This window comes from Protopterus annectens, chromosome 1.part2, assembly GCF_019279795.1.
Source record: "Protopterus annectens isolate FY-2018-M chromosome 1.part2, PAN1.0, whole genome shotgun sequence".
NCBI classification, from domain to species: Eukaryota; Metazoa; Chordata; order Ceratodontiformes; family Protopteridae; genus Protopterus; species Protopterus annectens.
The window spans coordinates 891,980,964-892,007,341 of NC_056727.1; the positions used below are offsets into that span (position 1 = coordinate 891,980,964).

The window sequence follows — 26,378 nt, forward strand, 5'->3', positions numbered from 1 at the left end:
AAGTAATACCTCATTTTGAAGACAGTACTGATAGTTCTAACATGGTAAAAGAATGGTGCCTTTATGTTGTACTCCTGTGCAGATATCAAAGTTTGTTTCGGACTTAGGTTATGGAAATGATTTTTTTTTTCATATTTTTGGTAAATAACTTTGCAAGGGAGCATCTGAATGTGTTAAGTAATACCTCATTTTGAAAACAGTATTGATAGTTCTAACATGGGAAAAGAATGGTGCCTGTATGTTGTACTCGTATGCAGATATCAAAGTTTGTTTCGGACATGGGTTATGAAAATTATGATTTTTTTTTCATATTTTGGTAAATTAACTTTACAAGGGAGCATCTGAATGTGCCAAGTAATACCTCATTTTGAAGACAGTATTGCTGGTTCCAACATGGTAAAAGAATTGTGCCTGTATGTTGGACACATGTGCAGATATCAAAGTTTGTTTGGAATTAGGTTATGGAAATTATGATTTTTTTTTCATATTTTGTAAATAACTTTGCAAGGGAGCATGTCAGTATGCCAAGTAATACCTCATTTTGAAGACAGTGTTACTCCTTACAACATGGTAAAAGAACTGTGTCTGTGCACTCTACACATGTACAGATATCACAGTTTGTTTAGTCTTGTACAATTATGAAAATTATACATTTACAATACTTTTCATTATTATGCCCATATCTTTGCAAGAGAACATGGTGATCACATAAATGATGCATCGTTTTGAAGCTGACATTCAGATGCACAACTTCTACACTGATATGTAGGCTCTGTCTGTTACAGGTGATGAGATATTATGCTTTGTTTATTTATCAATTATGAGAAATATTATATTAATCATATTTCTTTGAGTATCTCTGTAAAGGAGCATCACACAGTAATGGTTAAGGTATAATTTTAAAGCTGACATTCATACTAACAAATTGCATTCAAATTGTATGGGTCTGCATGGTACATTGACCAATATATTATGCTTTGTTTTTCCAAAAAGGTAAAAAATATGCACAATATCAGCATTCCTTGCCAAATATTTAATAATGACTTTGATATACACTATCAACATTTACACTGTTGGTAAGGTCAGTGTCTGCTGAACAACATTCGCGTTTACATTTTTAGTCTAGCTCTTATAGTTAAAGAATTATGAACATTTGTTTTCTGTATGGTTTTAGAAATGGATTTTCTGAAAATGAGCTCAGGCTGCACTGTTGTTCCTATGGTGGAATTAAGCAGGCAGCTTTTCCTGAGCTGCTCCGGAGTGAATGAGTTAACATCTGGTGTCATTCAGAGGAAGTACCATATGTATCTACCTGGGAGGAGGTGCTTGATCCTAACCGCTTTTGCCAGTGATGGCCTGCACCCTTTCTTTTAAGGCTCTCATATGTTGGCTAAAGTAAATCCCTGTTACCCCGTAGTGGCTTTTTTAGGTAATTTCAGTCTTCGAAAGCTTCCAACCTAAAACAGACTCTGGATGAGATGGTTATTGCTGTTGATCAGTAAGAATCTTAATAAAAATTCCACTCACTGTAAGCACTCCTTATCCTAGAAAACTTCAGTGTATGCATCATCATCGAGTCCTGGTTCAAGCCTAGTGAGAGCACTCAATCAGTGCAGGGTTCAAAAACTGCTACATGTTCAGGCCCACCACATTAGATGAAGTCACTAAAGGCAGCTTCTCCATTTTCTTAACGAAAAAACCTCCAAACTCATATAAGATAAGCAGAAGCTCCTCCACATCTGTCTTACTATTAACAGAACACTGCAAAACAAAACCTCCAAGTACGGCAAGTGCAAAGGCCCAAGTAACATGGAAATGCAGCATAAAAAAAAGACAGACAGCACTATAGAGTGGAACACAGTATTTTAATAAGAACAGTCCAAACATATGCAATAGCATATAAAATATTCAAACCAGTTTCGGCATACAAGCCTTCATCAGTGAATGTAGAATAAACCTGTTCTGCCTTCTGTGTGGGACAAACTTCGTGTCCCCTGAGAATGCACATTTCTGAACATATTAGTGACTTCAGGAATAAAAGATTGTCCAATGCCCTTTACAAACATTCTGTCAGACATTCCACAGCACATTTTGTTTGTCATTTTTGATAAAATTGACAGGGATAGGAGAAATAAAATTGGTTGGCATAATATTTTGAATAAGAAGGAAAAACTGTTGGATTATTAAGCTAAGTAGTGTATTTGCTCCAGGTCTTTATGAGCATTTGTAAGTCTCCAATCAGAATGGAGCTTTGGGGACGGGTATATATAAAATGTATTCAAGAATGTTTATTCTGTATTCACTGATGAAGGCTTGTATGCCAAAACCTGTTTGAAATATTTTATGTGCTATTGCACCATTCTCATGGGAGACTTCAGCTACCTCTCCATTAACTTGGGGAGATGTATATGTCCTTTAGACATGTAGACCAGAAATTTCTGGACTTCATCAATACAAACTCTCTGGATCTGTAAGGAGGTAATAAAATCCAGGACTTTGTCTTTACCAATATGGGGCAGCTTTGGTCCCCACCAATTTCTCCTGTTCGTCAGACCATAATACAATCACATTCACCACAGCACTGAAGCCATAAGCATCTTCCAATCCACATTATTCAGAGATTATGATAAGGCTAATGTATTAAACATGAGTGACGATCTGACTGAAATTCAAAATCACCTTCCAACCTTTGCCACCAAATTCTATGCACATGTAAATGTCTGCATAGATGCATGTGTCCCCTCAGAAGTAAATACAATACCAAATGCAAGACTAAACTCCTGTAGTGGAACTCTTATATAAACAAACTCTATGACAAAAAAGTAATTACATGCAAAAATAAACTCGTCTCTTATTGTAGTAAAACCACCCTTGCTAAACTTAACAGGAAACTCTGGACCCTAATCAAGTTATCTAGAACCAGATAAGAGGTAAAAATAGCCACCCAGGTTAAGGATAACTGCAAAGCCTTACTATGTTAGAAATTTCAGAAACAGTGACTAGCTGTGTCCAGAGTTAATAGTAAATGATGTCGCATACTTGGACCTGGAGGATATTGCCAGTGTACTAGCAGACACATTTAGCTCATACTTTCTGTCCCCTCCTATATTCCCAGGTCACATACCCAAATCTACACCCCACCTCACATCTCCCAAGAACAAGTACTCAAGGCACTATCCAAGGCCAAGAACACTATTTCCATGGGGCCGGATAACATCAGGCTGCCTATTGGTCACCCTGAAACAGGATTTGTCAGACACCCCCCCCCCCCCCCTACAAAGTTTAATCATTGTCATTCTCCAAACAGGCTTCATGCCAAATGAATGAACAGCAGCAGTCATTCCCTTGCATACAGGTGGAACATAAGTGGACCCGGGTAGTTGTCGAGTTATACATATGATCAGCCTCATCTGTAAGGCTATGTATTGAGTCATAAGTAAGGGCATGGGCAATCTACAAACTCTCGATCCAAGCCAGTTCAGGTTCATCATAGGCAGATTCTGTCTACTTAACCTGGTTGATGACTTTGAGAATTTTACTGAATTAGTAGATGAGGGCAAGTAAGTACACATCATGTATCTAGACATCACAAAGAACACAATTCAGTACCATCCTACACTCTGGTATCATAAATAATCTCTCCCAGATAAGTGTACTTTGTTACTCATTGGATAGCCGATTGAGTCATAAGTAGAACCCCGGAGATTAGGGTGGGTGTCTCTGCTGCCTCGTGCAAAAGACCTGTCAAGTGGTGTACTCCAGGTTTCATTCCTTGGGCCACTTCTCTTCGCATTTCCTATTACCTCTGAGAAGTAAATGCAGAGAGTTTATAGCCAGCTGAGTTTGTCGATCTGCAGACTTGCTGTCATAAACTCCCCAGAAGACGCAAGATACTCAGATGGATTTTCCTGAAAAATAAGCTGACGTCAAAACCATGGACTAAAACTGAATGCTTAGAATTGTATAATAGTATTCGTAAGTAGGCATTACATTGACAGTGCACTCATGAAAGATGGTCCTTTGAGGATCTAGGAACCTGTCGACAGTTAACTGTCCTTTTCACCATGTATCTACTATTGTAAGAAAGCCCGTTTTCTTGCATCTAAGGGTATATCATCCAGGTTCAGGGGTGTACTGATTCAGTTGTATTCTGTTCTTGTTGGCCAATCATTGAATATAGTGCCCCATTTGGTTTGTACCTGACCAAACATTTAAAAGAACTAAAACTGCAATGCTTTCTCACTAAAAAATCTCAAGGGTCTAAAGCATAAAAGCTATGCAGACTTATCTCAAAGCTTTGAACATCTTTTTGGTGTCCTACAGACTAGTAAGAGGTCACATATGCCTTGCATATAGAGAGCCACAACAGACCTATCCTTTCAGGCATTTACACATTCATAAGTTCATTGGTAGCATGAACTCCTGCTCAAGGGATCTCTGTCTTTTTTTTTTTCCAACATAAGTAGGACATGTTGGAGGGGAAGGTATGTATCACAGATAGCACTGCTTATATGAAACAGTCTTCCACTCCACATAAAGCAAAGTGCTTCTCTTAACTGATTTCTAAAATAATTTGGAAAACTGTAAATTCCCCTGGTTTAGCATCCTTGTCCCTAATGGATAAAGGCACAAGTGATTGCCCCAGCATGTCCTTGTTCTCCCCACAGCTGGATTATTTATATGTAAAATATAAGGGCTAAAAAAACTGCTAGGGGAATGCAAGGCCAGGCTTTTTAAGATCCTCCCAGATTAGTAAGTACCTATGAATTTTATTGTAGGATGTCGGCAAAAGTGGTCTGCTGCCTCTTCTTCCACTGATTTTATGGAGGTAGAGGTGTCTTTTCAGTCCTGTTTTCTGGAAGATCTTCATAGTTCTTCAGTCTTGATACCTTTCCTGAAATGGCACAAGTCAGTTAATCAAGGAGCATCAATTTTGGTAGGTCTGTTTTGACTGTGCTCAGTGTTAGGACTGCAGACTTCCCCACTGACAACTTGTGTCAGTCTTGCCATCACTGTTAACAATCTTGAATGCAGTGTAACCAGTATCAGTGGGACCTTTGACCCTAATGTTGTGTCATGCCTGTGTTGACAATGTTGATGCTCATTGATAGTGACTTTCAGGCCTTTGAGAGCAGGCTGTAAGTTGCCCTGATCTTGAAGTATGGTCAACTGGTGTTGAGCTTGGCACCAAGGCAGTCAGTGTCTGCAGGCTTCAGAGGACATCGGCCTTTAGCAATTTGAAATGACTCCCTTGCCTTAGAGAGTTGAAACAGTGTTAATGTTAACACTGTAAGACCATTCTGCATTTGCTTTCTTCACCCTCGAAGTTTGACATCAGCTTCACCTCCATGTGGAGATGTTTCTTCACATGGGACTGTAATCTTTTGCTGTGTCACATTGCAGGTTTTTAGTGTTCCTCAGACCCATCATCTCCAGAGTCTGGTAGGAAATGTACTTGCAAGAATTTTTATTTAGAGACTCCATGGTGTCTCTTCCATCCCAAATGTCAGAGGTGAAGAGTACAGAGATTTCCCCATCAAATGATAAACCCAAGTTTGGTGAAGTTTAGCTGTGGTGAAGTACAGAGAGGCAGTTGGCTCACAGACAGCATATTTTCTGCACAAAAGACAATGCAGGTGGACCTCTGGAGTCCCATACTTCAAAGGTGGTACTTTCCATTGGTTAAATTGGTAGCAAAGACTGTATTCTATCATGGCACCTGTTCTGATGAAGCTATACAAGATCTTTTCACCTCAGTGGTCTGAATTTGTTAGACTGGGACTCCCAAATCTAAGTATGTTGTGATTTTTGGCTTCTTTTATGAGGTATGCAAGATGCCAAGCCCGCAGAGTCTTTCTGTCTGTCTCCTTGATAAGGAATTTAGGAACTGTGGACAAATTTGGTAAGTTTGGGTAGGCACCCTCACTTTTTCCTGTTGATGGCCTTAAATTAGTCCGTCTCAGATTTCATTAAGAGCTACCAGACAAGAAGTATCAGTCACTGTATCAGCTGCAGAATAAACATCTAAATAGTGAATGCAGTCACAATTAGCAACTGTACTATCACTCACGAGCCTCGCAGGGAAACTTGCTTACAACTGTATTGAGGATTCTGCCAGGCTGCAGGCGTTGTCATTCTTTTACATCATCAGGTCTGGCCCTGTTTAATGCATTTTGATTACCTAGGCAATCTTTCAAATGAACCCTATGATGGATCCACTGGTTTTGTACCAGATATGACCCACCTGAAGAATGTGGAGAGGAGAGGAAAGACATTTTTGGCTATTTATATAAAATTACAGGTTCCACAATGTACGTTTTTAAAAATGCAATAAATCCATGTAAACTGTGGTCATTATGTCTGATTTAGGTGTGACTAGAAGCAGCAAAATAATCAGAGATCTAAAACCAGAGGTACCAACTTTGAGAACAGTCATGAGGCTGGAGGTGTGAATAATCAGTAGCATCAGGAAAACCATATTCTTCCCTTATGTTGACAACATGTAATCCCAGAGATTTTTTTCTATCTGTCCCTCCAATTGCAGGCATTTCTGGCTGTCTTGCAGAGCAAGTGGAGATTAGCACAATAACATCCTGAGTCTTCAAAATTCACTTCCCCACAGTTTGCCAGTCCACCAACTCCCCTTGCTTGATATTCCGCCCCATTAATAGGGTGGAGCAAAAAAGAACGGTCTCAGGTCTTCTTCAGCAAGAGCCATCCAAGAGATCCCACCAGACCAGAAAGAATTAGGTTATTAGTCTAGAGTCTCATTGATGTCCAAGTAAAGTAACCTCAGACCCATATATGAGGTTCTTTGTTTTCGTGGACATCAGTGAGACTCTAGAAAACAAAGAACCTTGGACCCATATATGATTTAGTTACTGTATACTCCAACCTTCCCTGTCTGTTAGGAGACTGAATATGCTCTTTGGATCTCTTGGACACTCACTTAGATTGTCAGGGAGTCCGAGGTTCCCACATTTCCAGGTGGGAGCTAGTAACTACTAATTCTGGAATCTGCCATTCAGACTCCATTTAGTCTTCAGGTTATTTACCAAATCGGTGTCCATAATTTGTAACAAATCAGAGGCTACAAGGAGTATAGGTATTTTCCTACCCAGCAGCTGGCTGCTGACTGTTTTCACTGAACAGGATGATATCTGCTCATTGTCGACCTATCCCACTCCTTAGAGATGCAGTGGACACTTCAAAGTTCCATTTAGAGCCTTCTTAAATGCGGATGTTCATAGACTGTAGCCTAGTCACACTTGTGCAAGGCTCATCTGCCCATGGAAAGGGTGCATCCATTACAAAACTTGGTCTGACATACTTTTCAGTATCTGTCGGTAAAAACCTGTACATCTGAGTCTTGTGGTAGATGGCAGCGTAAATCTATGTGGGTCCCTTTGTAAGGTGTTTTGTTCATGTTCTTCAGTGTTTGCAGTTCAGTGGTCCTAATGCATGAAGACCATTCACCTTCAAATAAGTTTCCATAGCATGCAAACTACGTCTCCCACAGTGACCTCGTATTCTGAGCTTACTAGTGGCAGTCCATTCCAAATCCCCAACCACTGTAGTGACAGTGACATGTGGAAACCTCTGCCTTAGTATGGGGAGCATAAGAAAGGGTAGGATATCCAGTGTGTTTGGTCACCATCAGAGGCAAGTTATCACATCACTGTTATTGAGATGAGAGCTATCTTCAATACTTAAAGCCTGTCAGAACTTCCTGCCATAGGTTGCTGTAGTCATCCACACTGACAACTTGGCCTGTAATCTGTTGTTGCAGCATGTAGGGAGGGGATTCACGTTGGCTCTCAGTTGTATAAGCGAGGGAGTGGAAATGGGTTCCATTGAACAGGGACTCCTGCATATCCTGGGGGAAGCCACTTTTCTAACAAAAAGGATTGACCATTGCTTAATTTTTCCATATTTTACTTCCCAAAGCTTTTCTGGTTCCTCTTGATTTGAAGGATACTTGCCTCCTTATTCCTATTCACTCTCTTTATTTCTCTGATCTGATGCTATCCATGTCATTATTCATCCCAGATGGGTCTTGGATACGACCCAGAAACTTCTCAGACTGATATAGAGCCCAAGCTCTTCCCCTTCCCATAATCCCTTGCTACCTTCTAACCCTTGGATCTCATTTGCTGCTGCAAAGCTTCAGATGTGGTCCAGGCTCAAGCTTAGCAGTTTTTAGGTAAGTGTTCTTATTTCTTGGATTTCTCCTTCTATCCTTAACTTGTTTATGGTTTAATTGCATTACCTCCCCTCCCAGTTAGCTCTTTTTGGCTTAGAGGATGTTCATTGTGTTTCACTGTTGCAGTCATTACAATTGGGTTATCCTGCTGGCAGGCTACCCGCAGTCGGCCTGAATTCCAAAGTCTAGGTCTGGCGTCGGTTGCTGAATTCCAAAGTCTAGGTCTGGCGTCGGTTGCTGTCGCCTCCTCCCTGACGTCAGTGCGCCAGGGGTATAAAAGATGCAGCCAACCCCATTTTCTTCAGTCTTTCTTGCCGCGCGGTGCCCGAAGTAAAAGCAGTTCAAGTGCGGTCGGCCAACTCCTGAGATTTTCAAGCTCGAATTTCAGATCTGAAGTCTTCATTAAAAGCTAAGTACCCCGTTGGGGAAACTTTTTTCTTGCTCCAGACCGATGTCCGATAAAGTTAATTGTATTTCTTGTGGGAAGCAAATACCTCATAAGGATTTTTATTCTTACTGCGTTCCTTGCCTAGGCCCTGACCACAACGTTGCTAGTTGTCTGTTTTGTGCTAGATTTACCCAATGCACTATTAAGCGTCTGTACGATTTTGCATTTCATTACTTTGGCAGAAGATTTAATTATATAATTCCGTCGGAACAGCCGACTACCGGAATTTACAAAAAAACACAAGGAAAAAGAGAAGGACAGGCATCCGAGGTCCAAAACAGACGACGAGACTTCTTCTAGGCCAGTCGCCGGTTCTCAGTGAGGCGCTTTCGCAGCCCCTGACGACCGCTATTTTAGTGCCGCAGGCTGATACCGACTCCCACGTGGAGTCAACCAGGCCTACAGAAACTCAAGGTATTGGACCTTCGGAAACCATTCCCTCAGATGGGTCCGTAGCCGCTGAGCAGGCATCGGTTTCTGAGGGCGTTTTCAGACCTACACAGTTATATGTTAAAACTACTTCAGCTACAAAGGCAAAGACTAAAGCAGCTTTAAAGACAAAGAAACAAGTACAACAGCCCCATGGACAGGCCTCTATGCCTAAAAAACAGATTTTCAAAATGGCCGAAGAGCTAATCGTGGGGTTCTCATCCCCCTCCTGACGAGAGGCCTAGGCAAGAGGTAGAATATGAATCTTCAGATCAGGTTTCCATTTCATCTGATTCCTCTTCTGATCAGGAATACTCTCTTCCTCCTTATGAGGATTCTGATGCTGAAGAATCTATCCCTTCAGCTTCTCCTCCTGAGGATTATTCTTTTGGGGAAACCCTGCATACCATGAGGGAGCATTTTCACTGGGAGAGCCAAGATTATTCAGAATCTAAGAAAAGGCTCAGAGATGTTCTTTTACTGCCTCAGCACAGGCCCCTGGCTATTCCACCTGTGCTAGACATTGTAGATGTATTTTCAGAGTCCAGTCTGACTCCTTACTTCCAGCTCTTTTTAAGCCAGACAGATTCTACAGGGTCCCAGACTCCCACAAATTTCTTTTTAAAAACCCTACTGCCGACCCAGAAACTATCTCTCATGGTCCCAAGGGGGTCAAGGCTTCCACTGCAAGAAAACCCTACCCCCTCTGACAGATTCCAGGGCACTGGACAGATGGGGAAAAAGATTTACACTTCTGCTACCTTGGCTATAAGGGCTTTAAATTGTCAGTTTCACATGCTTAAATATCAGCAATCCATTATGTCACTGCTTAAACAGAAAATGTTGACAAATTCTGAATGTGCAGAAAATAAAGAAATGCAGGATTTATTGCATGCAGCTGAATAAGTTGGAAAGCATACTTTACAATGTGGTTTTGATTCTTTGGAGGCCTCCTGCAGAGCCGCTGTTACGGGTTCTGTCATTAGGAGGCATGCTTGGTTAAAGGAACAGAATCTGCCTGGTCATGTTAAAACAAAATTATTAGATGCTCCATTACAGCATACCTTGTTTGGTGTTAAAGCAGAAGAGGTGTTGAAGAAAATGGAGGACAAAGCCAAATCTATGCAGACAGTCAAGGATTTCTTACAGGTACAGCCTCCAAGATTTAGCAGTCACTGGCCTACAAAGAATTGGTCCTTTCCAGTGTCAGGCCACAAAGAAGCAGATACAGATGCCCTAGAGGCAGATTCCAGCCCCAAGGCTCATACAGGCCTAAACAATGGGGTGCTTCTACCTCCAAAAGCGGAGAAGACAAATCACAGCCATACAGAAAGCAGTCCCAGTGACTTCCCCCTGCCAGCGCCAAGCACTTATCTTCTGGCAGCTCCTTTAGGGGGAAAACTAGCACTTTTTTCTAACTGGAACCTAATCACCCAGGACAAATGGGTCTTGAACATAGTGTCACAAGGTTACAGGTTCCACTTTCACACCATGCCAAGGGCAAACGGTATGCCGGACCTGCCAAAAAATCAATGGGCAGAGGCACAAAAACAAGTTTCATCCCTCATGGACATGAGGGCCATTCAGCAAGTACCACAACAAAAGCAGGAACAAGGATTTTACTCAAGACTTTTCTTGGTGCCCAGAAAGGACAAAGCCTGGAGGCCAATACTGGACCTATCTATTCTAAACACATACCTGGATATTCCAAAATTCAAAATGTTGAGACTGCAGCAGCTTCTGCCCATGCTGGGCAAGAAGGCTTGGCTTGTAACTTTAGACCTAAAAGAGGCATACCTGCATGTTCCAATCAGACAATCATGCAGAAGATACCTCAGATTCATAGCTGGCTCAATGCACTACCAATTCTCTGCACTGCCCTTTGGCTTATCTACTGCGCCCAGGGTTTTCACAAAATGCTTGGCACCGGTAATTGCTTTTTGCAGACAAAGAGGAATACAAATATATCCTTACTAGGATGACTGCCTTATTCAAGCAGGGAGCAAGGACATACTACTACAGCATCTGGCGTTTGTAAAAAGATTATTAACATGTCTAGGGTACACAGTAAACGAAAATAAATCAGAACTTGTACCCTCTCAAGAGATAATATTCCTGGGTGCAAGCTTAAATACAACTGCCCAGATGGTTTATCTCATGCCAGACAAAGAAAGGCGACTGACTACTTATTTCAAAAAGTTGGCAACAAACACCCAATTAACTGCAAGAAAAATTCTGCAGGTTTTGGGCTTCATGGCATCCTGCATTCTGCTAATTCCATATGCAAGACTGCATATGAGGAAATTACAATGGTATCTAAAACGTGTTTGGACTCAACATTGACACAGCCTGGAAACAATAATTACACTCATTCCCTGCCTGCAACAGGAGTTTCGATGGTGGGCAAAGGCCTGTCACCACAACAAAGGGCAGCCATTCACCATACCCCCAGCCAGGCAGACATTGACAACAGATGCATCGGATTATGCCTGGGGGGCCCACATGGCAGGAAGATGTATTCAGGGCTCAGGGTCCATAAACCAAATGCATCTACATATCAACCAAAAAGAGATGCTAGCTGTTCAAAATGCCCTGACAGCCTTCAAGGACCTACTTCATCCAGGACAACTACTGATGAGGACGGACAATACTACAGTTATGTGGTACATAAACAAGCAGGGAGGCACACATTCCTACCCCTTTGCAGACTAGCCATGCCTCTGTGGGACACAGCATTGACTTACCAGGTACATCTGCAAGCACAGTTCCTGCCAGGAAGGATAAGTACTCTGGCAGATGAACTAAGCAGAAACCTCATGGATCCCCACAAGTGGAAATTGGATCCACAAGTCTTCAACATAACAAGGAATTGGGGATGCCCGGACATAGATCTATTTGCCTCCCCTCACAACTGCCAACTACAGAGATTCTGCACAAGGACTCATCACAAGCAAGCATGGAAAATGGGTGCTCTATCTTTCAACTGGAAAAACTTAACAGTATATGCCTTTCCTCCACTGCCTCTCCTCCCCAAGGTACTCCTAAAGGTCAAGACAAGAGAAGCCAAAAATGATAGATTGCCCCAGACTGGCCCCGCCAGCACTGGTACACAATCCTCAGGAACTTGACTCAATGCCCAGCCTGGGCATTACCTCAAATTCCCCACTTACTGACCCAACAAAGCAATCGGATCCTACACAGCCAACTCAGGACCTTAAATCTGGCAGCATGGCGGATAATGTAGCTTTTCAAAACACACCTCTCTCTAAAATGGTGATGGATGTTATTTTGGAGGCCAGGAGGCCCAGTACCAGAAAATCTTGTGCAGAAAAATGGAAGAGATTCTGTGCTTGGAACCAGGCACAAGGAATTAACATGACTGTTCCAACTATCCCTCAGAAAACAAGCATGGTAAGTGGATGCCCTATCATTCAGCTGGAAACCCCTTACAGTGTATATACCTTTCCTCCACTGCCTCTCCTTCCCAAGGTACTCCTAAAGGTCAGACAAGAGAAGCCAAAAATGATACTGATTGCCCCAGACTGGCCACACCAGCACTGGTACCCAATCCTAAAGGGCTTGTCTCAAGGCCCAGCCTGGACGTTACCTCAAATTCCTCATTTGCTGACCCAACAAAACAATCAGACCCTGCACAGCCAAGTCAGAACCCTAAATCTGGCTGCATGGTGATAATGTAACCATTCAGAACACACCTCTCTCTAAGGCCGTTATGGATGTTATTTTGGAGACCAGGAGGCCCAGCACCAGAAACTCTTATACAGAAAAATGGGAGAGATTCTGTGCTTGGAATTGGGTACAAGGAATGGACACGCTTGTACCAAATATTCCTCAGATTTTACAATACTTAACTGAGATGCTGGACAAAGGCCTATCCTTTTCATCAATTAAGATTCATGCCTCTGCCATTTCAGCTCATTACAATACAGAGCCACCTATTTTTTCTCATCCTTTATTAAGGCAGTACCTCAGAGGAGCCAAAAACTTACGGCCTCCAAGGAGATCACCAGTATCTGCATGGGACCTCAATTATGCCTTGGAAAAACTCACTCTGCCTCCTTTTGAACCAGCCACTACAGCTGACATAAAATTTTTACCATGGAAAACAGCTCTGCTGCTAGCAATAACCTCTGCAAGACGAGTCTCAGAGCTAGAGGCACTCATGGCTGTGGAACCTTGTATCATTTTTCATCCAGATAGGGTTTCTCTAAGGACAAACCCCACATTTATGCCTAAGATATTGTCCAGTGTGGCCCTCAACCAAACTATTCATTTGCCTACCATTTATCCAAACCCGCAGAATAAGTGCGAGAAACTTCTGCATTCTTTGGACATACACAGACAACTACGCTTCTACTTGGACAGAACCAAAGCTTTCAGAAAGACTGAGCAATTACTGATAGCATATGCTGCAGGATCACAAGGAAAAGCTATCTCAAAGCAGACTATTTCCAAGTGGATAGGTCACTGCATTCGTTTATGCTATTCTCAACATGGCAAATCAGTGCCTAAGGACATTAGGCCACATTCAACCAGAGCAGCAGCCACTTCAGCAGCCTTCCTCAGAGGAGTGCCAACCAAAGACATTTTAGAGGCTACAACCTGGAGTTCAGTGCACACTTTTACAAAGCACTATCACTTACCACTCTGCTCCAAATCCAGGGCAGGCTTTGCCACTGCAGTCCTGCAGGGCCTTATAGCCGCCCCAAATTCTATTTAGTTCCAGCCTCCCAACGTTAGCTTTGGGATTCAACCCAATTGTAATGACTGCAACAGTGAAACACGAACATAATACAGTTGTGTACCTACCATAAATGTAGATGTTCGAGTGTATTCACTGTTTCAGTCCAGGTTTACCCACCCACTATCCCCCTTTTCTTTGCTGGACCATATCTGTACTTCTCTATTCTATACAACCTATGTGGTGTATTTGCTTGTAGATGAAGGAAACTTGTTACTTGTGGCATGCATGCTTTATAGACCTATTTTTAGCCTACCCTTTTGGGGGCACCTGACATCTGGGGCAAGAAAAACTGAAGAAAATGGCTTCGGCTGCATCTTTTATACCCCTGGCGCACTGACGTTAGGGAGGAGGCGACAGCAACCGACGCCGGACCTAGACTTTCGAATTCAGGCCGACTGCGGGTAGCCTGCCAGCAGGATAACCCAACTGTAATGACTGCAACAGTGAATACACTCTAACATCTATATTTATGGTAGGTACACAACTGTACTTTCCCCTCCCCCCCTTCTGGTGCTTGGCACTTCGTGCCTTTTTCTTTCTTAAAGTAGTTTCTACCAAAGAAAATAAAATCTCTCTATCCTTGCTTTCTTCTTAGTGAGAGTGTTTTACGGCTGGTGTGTTTTTTTTCTCTTAGGATGGCTGAAAAGCATTCGGGTTTTAAAAGATGTTCCTTGTGCAGTCAAAAGATGCTGTGTTCCGACTCGCACAAGTAATGTCTGTATTGTTTAGGGTAGGCACACCTGAAGGTTGAATGCGACATTTGCGCCGCATTCAACCCCAGGGCCGTTCTAGAGCACCGCAACAATCTTTTACTGAAAGGCTTGGCTCAGGGCGGTTCTATGCCTTCAAATTCCCCTTCAAGCTCTTGCAGGAGCCTTAGAAAGAGACCTCCTTCTCTCTCTCACTGGGCGGGGGGGGTCCTCCTCTTCTCTTCCAACAAAGCTGATGCTCTCAGATCGCAGATCCCCAGATTCAAGCCCAACCTCTTAGGTTTTGGATCCAAGGTCTGCCATTCCAAGAGCTTCAGATCAGACCCTCCGATCCAAGGCCTTAGCCGAGCATGGACCTTTGGATCCACGTAGGAGCAAGCTGTCCCCGGATCCAACCAGGTTGTCAGATTCAACAGTTCTGTTGGATCCCATTGTCATTGAGGGTTCCCCTTCAGTCCTCCAGGAAATTGGATCGGAGTTGTGGGATCTGAGATATGGGATCCAAGGTCAGATCCCCACCAAGATCTAGCCACTCTTTAGATCGCCCAGATCCTCCAGAAGTCTCCTTCTCTCAGACATGGATAGGATGAGGAGGACTTTCCTCAAGGCCCAAATTGAGTTGGGCTTGCTGCCTTGTCCCCTGCTCATGTGGCTAGGGGACCCTCCCCATCCACAGGTCTCCATTCTCCTCTTCATTCCAACAGGTTTTGGATGCCAGGGCCAGGAGATTTCTAGTGAGAAGCCGATGGTGTCTGGTATCCCCCTCCCTGACACCGTTAGGGTCCCTGGCTGGCTCTGTTCTGCAGCCCTTGGACCAGGGTGGGCCTCTTCTCCAAAGGGTCTTTATGAGTTCCCTGGGGTTGGTTCAGGTCTGGATTTTTTTGGACTGCTCCCTTACCTTGGAGGCTTCTGCGTGGGACAACTCTGGACCGATATAGTCTGGGGGGTTCTGTGCTGCATTTGGGGTTCCTTCCCACGTGGCCCTGGCCGGTGGGGATGGGGGAGGCTTTCATCCAGTCCGACGGCCTTCCAGGCGGTAGAGAGGACCTTCTCCAGTATGGCATTTACCTCTCCTTCTTAAGGTCCTCCCCAGCCTTTCTCGGGATTGGGTGCTGAGCCCTCATCATCCATCCAGTTTCAGCCCTCCCACGAGCGTCTTCCAATGAGCAGTGCCCTACTTTGGGGTACCCATCTCTTCTGAGTCCTCCCCTGAGCCCAACATGGAGGAACCCCCTCGGAAGAAAACGTGTAAGAGGAGGCACTCGGGCTCCCAGAGAGAGTCCGCCACCGAGGACATGGATTTTGAGGAGGGAGACAAGTCCCCCAGACTTCTGCCTGAGGTAGTTTCCTTCGGGGACATCCTTGAAGTTCTCAAGCAGATGGTCTTCCCCATCCTCATCTTCGGAAGGGTCCATGTTCCTGAAGGCATTCTGGACTATCTTATACCTGGGTTCCCTCCTCCTGACAAGCTTGTGAACTTTATTGCCAGCAGGGCTTGGAAGGAGCCAGACATGGTTGAACCTGTGCCCAAGAAAGCAGATAAGTTCCTCAGTCTTCCTAAGGATAGATCTTTTTGGACAAAGGGGTCCCTGTTGATGCCATCGTGATGGTCAATGCTACTAAGGAGAAGGAGCTAGCTGAGCAAAGTTCCTCAGGCCATCCCCTGAACATTGTGTCTCGGGTGATTGACCATTTTGGAAATTGTTTGTTTGCCTCAACTACTTTTGGTCTGAGAGCAGCTAATTACTTGGCCCACTTTACCCGGCTTCAGAGAAATTTGGTTTTGGAGCTTACCACTTCCATGTCCGAGTTGTTGCTTCCAGAGAGCCTCAAGTTAGTTTCTCCAAGGCTGTCCACTCTCATTTCTTTAGCCAATGCTTCAATGAGGCTGATCTCCAATACTGCAGAGGTCACTTCTCGAGCAGCAGGCACTAGCATTGCTATCAGACTGCATGCCTGGTTTCCATCTTTGTGGTTTTGCGTAACAATTTAAGGTGTCATTCACGATTGCCCCCCTTTGACGGTTCCACTTTGTTTGGACCGTCTGTTAAGGAAATTTTAACCCGCAGTGAGCAGGAAGGCAAGACTCTTTCCGCGGTAGGGTTCAAGTTTTCTACTCCCCAGAGGTCCTTTTCTAAGACCCAGAGGGGAAGTAAGAAGTGTTTGTTCTGGAGGACTCCGTCTTCCTTTCAGGACAGTCCCCGGGAATCTTCTTTCACAGGTTGGGGTACGGGATTCGGTGCTAGATGCCTGAGAACCCTTCTCTGAGAAGCCCTTCCAGTGCTCCTAAGGCACTGCCCGACTGTCCTGCTCTGGAGGCAGTCAGGGGTCGTGTCTCCCTTCACCCACTAGCCTGGACAAGTCTCACCTCCGATCAATGGGTGCTAAAAATTATTTCCAGGTGTTACTCCATTCCCTTCTCTCAGCCTCCTCCAATTCAGAAACTTCTCCTAGATGTACCACCCTGCCAAAGGGAGTTGACCTATCTCGAGGTGTAAGACCTCCTTCGAAAAAGAGCCATTCAAGAGGTCCCAACAGAGGTCTGAAACTTTCTTTCGCTTCTTTTTGGTGCCAAAAAAGACCAGGGCCCTATGTCCGATTCTGGACCTCAGTGAACTAATCCTCTTGTCCATCAAGAAGTCGCCAAGTTTGAGATGGTCATTGTACAGTCCATTCTGCCTCTGTTGCGCAAGGACGATTGGATGTGCTCAGTGGATCTCAAGGATGCGTACTATCATATAAAGATAGACAGACACTCCAGGAGACACTTAACACTTTCACTTACACTTTTGGTTAGGGACCAGTCATCAGTTCAGAACCCTGCCCATTGGTCTCTCCATAACCCCCCCCCCCCGGGTGTTTACCAAATGTGTGGCAGTGGTGGTAGCTAATTTCCGGCTGTAAGGTTTCCAGGTTTTTCCATACCTGGATGATTGGCTTATCGCAGCTCCCATGAGGCATTGACTAACACTAGCAACCAGGTGTGTCCTCAGTATTTTCCATCAACTAGGCATCACGGTGAATTTACCCTAGTCCAATCTAGTTCTAAGCCAGAACCTGGGATTCATCAGAGTCCTGCTGGGCATGGCATCAGAGACTGCAGCACTGTTTTCCTACTGGGTCCAACTGATTCAAGATCAAGTCTCTTTCTTGTTGGATCTATCACTCCTGCTTCTTAATTTGATTCTCAAAACACCAGGCTCTGTGGTAGCTGCCATTCAGTTGGTGCCTCTCGCCAGGTATTGTATGCGAGTTCTTCAGTGAACCCTGGCAATCCAGTGCTCATTCTGTCTCAGCCCGTGTCTGTGACAGTAAAGTTGACTCAGGTGTGCAGGAATCCTCCTGCTTGGTGGCTTCATGGCCACAGTGACCACAGATTCCTCCATGTTGGGGTAGGGGAGTATTTTCAGGGCAGGGCGGTTCAGGGCATGTGGTCCCCCATAGAGACCAAATTGCACCGAAATCTCCTGGAGATTAGAGCAATCCTAATGGAAGCCTTTCAGGAATGCCTCCCTGTGGGGACTGTAGCAGTTCAGACTGTGACAGCATGGCGATTATCTGGCATATGAACAATTAAGGGAGAACCACAGTCTTTATCCTCTGCAGAGAGGCCATTAGAGTTTGGGAATGGGCTAAGTCTCCCAGGCGCTTTCTTCCTGCAACTCGTTTATCCGTGAGTTCCAGAGTGCTGACCGACAAACTCGGCAGGTGCATCTTGACTCCTCATGAGTGGTCCCTGAATCAGTCAGTGACAAGGCAAATCTTCAACCATTGGGGTCAACCATGCTGTGACCTTTTGGCTTTCCCTGCCAACCACAAATTCAGCGATTTTACTTTGGGGGGGGGATCAGGGCCGGGCAATCAGGGGAGTCCCCAGGGACACACACTCATTCACGATTGGCCTCTGGGTCTCTTCTATGCTTACCTTTCTATTCCCTTAATACCCAAAGTCTTACAGAAGGCTCATCTCCTCTTTCTGGCCTCGTTAGGCATTGTTCTCCTTCCTGAGGTGTTATCTGAAGCATCCACCATGGATACTAGATCCCATTCCGGATCTCATTTCCCATCTGTGGGAGCTTCCACTTCCCAGTCTTTGGACCCCTCATCTAACTGCATGGTTTCTCCAGTTCCAGTAATCCTTTCACAGTGCTGGCTTCCTTCCCTGGTGAAGAGCATTAGTTTGTCTTCCTCAAAAGCCATCTACAAAGCAGGTGTATGCCATTAAATGGAAAAGGTTTTCCATTTGAGCCAGACAATGCAATTTAGATCCCTTTTCAGCCCCTATTCCTGATATTTTGCTTTTCTTATCTTCCCTTTTTCAGGATGGGGTGGGTTTTTCTACCATTAAGCTCCAGTTGGCTCTCTTCTCCAATTTCCATATCAACAATGAGCCTACCTTTTCTTCCAAACGGTTAAAGCCTTTCTGAAAGGACTTTTTTCTTCTTAGACATCCTATTAAGGATCCATTCCCTCCATGAGATTTGACCTTGGTGACGTAGTCCCTAATGCAAAAACATTTTGAACCAGCTGGTTCATATGATATTAAATTCCTTTCCTGGAGGATGGTCTTTTTGGTAGCCATTACTTCTGCCAAGAGGGTCTCTGAACGTCAGGCTGTGTGCATTAAGCCACTGTTCGTGATCTTTCGTAAGGACAGGGTGTCTCTTGGAACAAATCCGTTCTTTCTCCCTAAAGTGGCATCAGAAGCTAATCTCAATCAGTCAATTCAGCTGCCAGTCTTCTTCCCTAATTACTGTTAATAAAGGAGAATATATTTTGCATTGTTTAGATATCCACAGGCAATTGTGCTTTTATCTAAAAAGGACTGAGTAATTTAGAAAATCAGGCCAACTCTTTATGGCCTTCTCTCAGAACAGAAAGGGCAAGGCAGTTTCCAAAGTGGCTATTCCCAGGTGGATTGCTAGGTGCGTTTCTTTCATTAATGCTAGTCGGCATTTAGAATTATCCAGACCAGTTAAAGCCAGGTGTATCCTTAGTCTTTTCCAGCATCTAGGCCTACTAAGTCTGTTGCTACATCATTAGCCTTTTTGACTAAACTTTACCTTAATGAAATTTGTGCTGCTGCGACTTGGTCTAATCCACACACTTTCAGTTCGCACTACAAATTGGATTTGGTGTCTAGCAACAGGGCTTCCTTTGGTTCCTCCATGCTTCGGCATATTCTTCCTTGAGGCCACCCAGGATACATAGTAGCTGGTGAGTCTGATCCATCTGTGATGAATAATGACACAGCATCAGACAGAGTTATGTACTTACCAAAACTTGGCATCTATGCTGTCCAGTGTTGTCATTCATCACATTCCCGCCCTCCTTTCCTCTTCCTTTTGGGGGTTCTGGTGAGGCTGAAATGGCTTGTATTTGATGAGAAGTTTTTGGTTGTCTTTATTAAACTTGATCTGGGGGTTAGGTGGTAGGAAGGAATTATGGGAAGGGGGACTAGCTTGAGCTCTGGATCTGTGAGAAGATGCCGGCTCTGATCCAAGATCCATCTGTGATGAATAGTGACTCTGAATAGCACAGATGCCAAGTTATGTTAAGTACATAACTCTTTCACTTTTTTTCTTTCTCTCATTATTAATTCTGTGCTGTGCCTTCTGGTCTTTCTACAGCTCCAAGGGTATTTACCAGATATCTGTCTCCTGTATTAGCTTTTTTGCAGACTTAAGGGAATATTTGCATTCCCTGATCTGGAGTTTATCTGCTTCTTGGAGTTTCCTGTTAAAAAGAAGCAGAAAATTATTATTTTGTCCTCTCCCAGTTACTTTAAGCAGATTTATTAGAAATGGCTCATGATTTAGTTCAGGCTTTAAACTCTTCTCTTCTCATTCTGGTTTTACTGGTAAAAGGGAAAGGATTTTTTTCTATTTCTGGACTTTCCCAGGATTATGACCAGTGGATTACTGTGAGGGAAAAATGTTTGTGTTTTGTCTCTCAGATGCCCGATTCTTGTTCTGAAGAACTTTTAGGTCCTCCAGAAAAGCACTATTTGAGGAACCAGGCAGTCTATATACAGAGCTCTTGGAACAGGCAAAGGGGTCTTCATTATGGGGACAACAGAGGCTGTTCCTCATTCTTCCGAGAAAGACAAAGCATTATATATTTTATTGTTCTGAAGGTAGTGGTAGATTTCTTTTCCTCCTTGTATCTCAGCAGCTTCAGTGAGCACATGTGCTTTGTCAAGCTTCTGATGGCGACTGGTGACTCTTCAGAAATCTTTGGCATTGCTGCTGCATAGCATCAGAATGATGCCTCAGGACATGGGTGTCTTTTAGCATATTGGTGTCTGGGATTTGCACAGTAAGTTCCTTTGTTCTGAAAGCGATGATGTTTTGTTGTTCTGTCTTGCCTTCATTCTTGCTGGTTGGGTACGGAACTGAGCATCGGTTCTGACTCTGCCGTATACTAAAGCTGGAGAGCTCTCACTGGCTCGAGGCTACACTATATACCATGATGCCTAGCATTTGTTCCCCAGATCTCGTTTGCCACTTGCAGCTTCAGGATGTTCTTCTCTGGCTCAGACTAAGTGAACTTCTTTTTTTCAATATATTTGTTACTAAATTAGCAAAATTCTTAATTGTCTAATATCTGCTTAACATTTACTTATCTGCAAGTTCCTTCTTCGCCCTTTTATTGACCTAACTTGTTTTTTTTTTCCTATACTTAGGCCTACTATTTAACACTACCTGGAGGAATCCGTTTTAGAGGATTTACTCCACTTTCTCCCCAGCCCGTTTCAGTTAGAGAGCTTTTTCCCCTTTTCGTTTTAATTTAGAGGCATCTCTTCAGTTAGAAAAGTGCGTTGTTAAGTTAGAGACCCTCCTTTAACTTTCTTTATCCCCATCCCCTATCCCCTGTCTTCCTAACAAAATAAGTAAATAAATATGTAGGCTTCTGCTTTTTCACCCTTTGCTCATCTATTGTGAAATTGTTTTTTACTTCTGTATTGGCTTTTTGGTTACAGCTAATTGTTTAGTCAGGATTTAAAAAGTGTGACTCGTGCACGCAAAAGATGTCTCTTACTAATGGTCACACCAGCTGTGCTACTGTCTAGGTGCCGTTCACCTGCAGGATTCCTGTTCGATCTGCCACAGGTTCAGCTGCAGGGTCCTACAGGACCAGTTGAAGGCAGTAAGGCCTCAAAAACTACGGACAAACCTAAAACTTCTTTGGTTCTGGGTTCGGAGCCGAAGAGACATAAGCCTATTGAGTTGTATCTTGACACCTACCGGTTCTGGCAGAGAAAAATCTACTTCGGCTTCACTTGTGTCTTCGGAGCTGTCAAGGGGCCAGAAAAGGAGCCGGTCACAGGCATTTGGAGCCTATTCGGTCGGTACCTCCGTCTCCATTACTTAAATCAGTAGCAGGTAGCCAAAAGTCTTCACATTCCTGTCGTTCATCTAGGAGTCTTTCGGGCGATAATGTGGAGCGAGTGGTAAAAAGGTTGCTTCGCACACCAGCCTTGGTGAAAATTCTCTCCAGCCCAACCCAGAAGATCGTGGAGATAGTGTCTGTACCTTCGGTTCCTCCTCCAATTCAGTTGAGTTCAGAGCCAGAGTGTCTGGAAGTCCTTGTGGTGGAACCTTAGGTTCCGAAGTCCATTCCTGAAGTTTTTGTGCCGATCTCTTCTCCAACCACTTCGATGCAGTCATCCATTGAGGGTTTTGTGGGCCAAGACTCCCTCGTCTGTTCCGGGGGGGGGGGGGGGTCAAACAGGACCCTTGTCAGATCCGACTCTTGAACTTGGAGCGTCTGCACAGGTCAGTTCAGCTCCCACATCTGCCTCAGAGCCCTTGTCCTTGGCTCAGGGGAGGTCTCCTGGCTCCTCGGAGCAGGAGTCTCTCTCAGCTCGGGATCGGGGATGCCTTCGAGGTGATGGAGTGTGCTTTCCTCTGAGACTGCTCCACCCTCTGCTACAGCTGCTCCCCCCCCCCCAAGGGCCCGGTGTCAACCTCTGCATTTGCATCACTCCTCCAGCCCCTACTTAAAGAACCAATGCCCCAGGACCCCCCAATGGGTGAAACCCTCTCTTCCGAAAACTCCCCAGAGTATCCCCTGAGGAGGCCCCGTGGAGGAGAACATGTAAGAGGAAACGCAGACTCCCCTGAGTCCGTCACATCAGATACTGATTTAGAGAAATCTGAACGGTCCCCACGGTCACCCTCTGAGGATGTCTCATTTTCAGACATCTTAGAGAGCCTGAAACAAAGAAGTCACTGGAAAGCCCTTTCCCCTTCTGAGAATGAGTCTGTATACCTGGAAGCATTTGGTTCTCGACCCTCCACTTCTTTGGTGTCTCCGCCTTTCGACTAGCTACTGGGTGTGGAGTGGGGGGAATCACACCTGCACAAAGAGCTGCAGCCATTCCTTCTCAAAACGTTTGTCTTTCATTTGGTTGGGGGAGCTGTATAGTTCAGGAGGTAGCTAGTACCACTAAGTCCCCTAACCAGTATTGCCGTCATGTGACATTAGCATACCAGTTCAGTATACTATTTGTTTTTTTTATATGAACTGTCAGTTCCTATTCTGTGCTTGCTAATAGTGCCTTTTTACTTACTCCATTTTGTTTTGCAGCATGAAGGGAAAGAATAGAACCATCGTACCTACAATGTGATGCTAGAGCAACCTGTCTCCTAACCCCAGTATATCTGATAATAACTTTAGTTAATTTGCAATGTTTAATCAATTGCATTATATTAATGACTGCTTTCTTCCCATTTTGTTTCTCTCTGAAAATCCTGACCAGCCGGTAGTACCATGGCTGCAGTCCTCCGTACAAGAAGGGAGAGATTCCCCACCATCTGTACATACTGTCAGGCCATTTCCAGGAGAAGTGGTGGCTTCTCCCCTGTGAGCAGCCTGGGTGATTGCAGTTAGCAGTACAAGTAGCCTGAGCTGCAAACTTGGGTGGAGGGTGCAAATGAGAGGGCATGAGAGAGACTGTGAAGCCCATACCAGTACCTCTTGCAGCAACAGTTGCAAGAGTTGTTAAATTGGCAGTCTGTGGACATCAGGTTGCTGGAGACCACTCCTCAACATCTGCTTGAGAACCCGCAGAGATGCCCCTGAGCAGGGCTGTCATTAAAGGTATTTGGGCTTGTTTGGTTGCTTGGCAGTCTGGTGCCCACCCTCCACATCCCTATTCATATATGCACTCAGCCTGTTGCTTCATAACATTCCGTTGTGATATGGCCTACATCCTCCCCATCACCAGTTGTCTATTCTGTTTTCCTGTCTTTCCAAACCCTGACTATTGTGTAATTGTCAACCTGTAGCTGCCTTGTCTGCCTTTTGTTTTTTCGTCAAAAACCATTTATCTCTTTGCTAATTGTTGATCTACCTTTGCTTCCTTGCTATAGCAAGATTTAGTAGGTTGGTTACTTTCCTCACTTCCTTATATTTTATTAAAAGACTGTTTCTAACCCACAAAAAATTAATATGTTCTGTACCGTGTCCCTTGTGATTTGTTACCCACTCCATATCCACCCATATGAAATAAACTGTTCAGGCTGGGAGGGTGGCATGATGGTTAAGGTGTTTACTTTAGAAGCACAAGGTGCAGGGTTTGATTCTCACAGGGGGTAATTGGCTAGGCTTAAAAATGGTTCATGAGGGCATTTAGCCTAGTAAAAATCCATGCATCTATGACTCACTGGATATCTGCAGAGTAAGGCTGCTTGTAAAGTGGGTTTATTCGCTTTCAAGCACCACTATGCCAAGGTACGTATGCAGTGTCTCACATTGAAGTCTTGGAAGTATTACACAAAGCTGTGCTTGCCAACTGACTTCAGAAATTGACAAAGTTAGAGCAGAATTCCACATTTGTGCAGTTTGCGTATCTCTGCAAATGTTAGTGAAGTTTAGTGTAACTTGCATACTTAGATCTCTGCACAATTTGCTTTGGTCGTTCTTTATAGGTTGCTGGTTTGCAGAAAACACAACTACTGGTTCGTACATACTACATTAGCATATATGCAAAGCACAGCTATTTGCAGATTCACCTTGTACACGTGTGCAGTATGCAGCTATAAATACCTAGTTTTTAATTTCAGTGGTATTCAGTAAAAGCGCAAGTTGTTGACTTGAGACTTTTATATTCTTTAGTTTTTTGAGTTTTCTCACAATCAGTTTTCTGACTAGCAGTATAGCAAGTTGTAAGTGATTAATTTTAGGGATTTGATAGTGGTGCATATAAGGTTACACAGACTAGTGCAGTGATGTGTTTTAACTAGATTAATGTTATTTTAATTCTTTTATTTCTTATTCATTTGGCAAGTAATGCTGTTGTTTTGTTTGCATGGCTTCAGTCTCATGTATAATTAGTTTAAATGCATTTTCTGCTAAAAAGGGTAGATTTTGTTTCCAATGAATTTATTTATGCAATTTTAATTTTATTGGGGTTTAAGAGAGTAGTTTTTTTTGCATATGTAATGTTAATAGTTGTAGTTTAAGTGGTACTTGCTTATGCTGTTAGAGTAAGGAGATTGATTTGGGCGAGTTAACAGATGGTTACAGATGTTTATGGAACAAATGTATAAAAAAAATTCCACAGGTTCATTATACCCTGATAGAGTAAGGTGCTAATGTGGGAGGGTGGCCTAATGGTTAAGGTGTTTGCCTTACAAACACAAGGTGCAGGGTTTGAGTCTCACAAAGAGATAATTGGCTAGGCTTAAAATGGCTCGCAAGGGCAGTTAGCTTAGTACTAATCTATAAACTTATAATGTATCCCACTCAGCAGATGTAGGTATGTATTGTAAGCTGTTAAAGCTTTCACAGTTGCAGTCTTGCTTTTTGTTGAAGGTGGTTTGTAGGAAAGGTGTCTTTACCACTATGCAAAACTGCTCTGATTTAGTCCAGGAAAACAGCAATTACAAATGTTTTCATGCAGTGTACTGTGAGCAGTGGGATGAGAATGGTCTGAATATCATTGTGAAATCTGATGCTCTCTCTCTCCTTGTTATGGCCCTTGGTAAAGCATGCGTAGCCTAGTAGTCTGAATGGCAGATAATGCATCCGTATTGCTTGTAGATGTTTGCTTTTTCTGAATTTCATTGTCCTACAGGATTTTGATCAGATGCCATGTTAATTTTGATGCCAGATGACAACACTTTAGCCCAGTCTTAAAAATTTTAGTCATGATTTTGTTGCAGTTCAGACTGCATCAGCAAATGAGAAGCAACTTCTTAGTGTGGGATGTCGTTACTAATGTTTGTGTGAAGTGCACTTCCTAGAGTTATGTAGCAGCCTGCTTTGTCAGAATGTGTCAGTTTTATACTTTTTCTAATTGACTGCCTATCAGAAAACTTGAGCGAAATGCCTTACAAACTTTAATTTTCCTGTTTGGTCTCAAATTAAAACACCAGCAGTATTGCACCTTGAGTACTGCAGTAATTTGAATACAAATTTTCTTTCTCTTTTTTTTTCGTAGCATTTAGTTTTGTCATGATTATCATAGTTCAGTAGGAGGAGTTTATTAATCGTAGTTTGTGAGTATGGATGGGACATCACACACGTGCCTTTCCCATTAATAAAACTAATACCCAGTGGGTTGCCCAGCACTGAATCAGACTTTTCCCCAATTGTAGGCAGCCATTGGCAGATGGAGCTAATTTCTGACTGCAGTAAACTCAGTAAAATAGAGACGGATGGTCTTTTTTCAAAGCTAGTCCCCAGCATTGGGAAGCTGATTCCGTCACGCTCTCATATACTGAAGCAAATTGATTCTCAATGGCCTGGCTGTGTCCAGCAGGCTGAGTGCATACATATGGAATGTGTTTTCAGTGGGATGGGAACTTTCTGTATGTG

General features: G+C 43.7%; 1 protein-coding gene across 1 annotated transcript in view; it reads left to right on the top strand.

The window, feature by feature from the left end:
• Window positions 1-26,378, top strand: part of PSMB2 (proteasome 20S subunit beta 2) — a 404,353-nt gene that overhangs the window by 280,486 nt on the left and 97,489 nt on the right. The gene's annotated exons all lie outside the window — the stretch shown is intronic.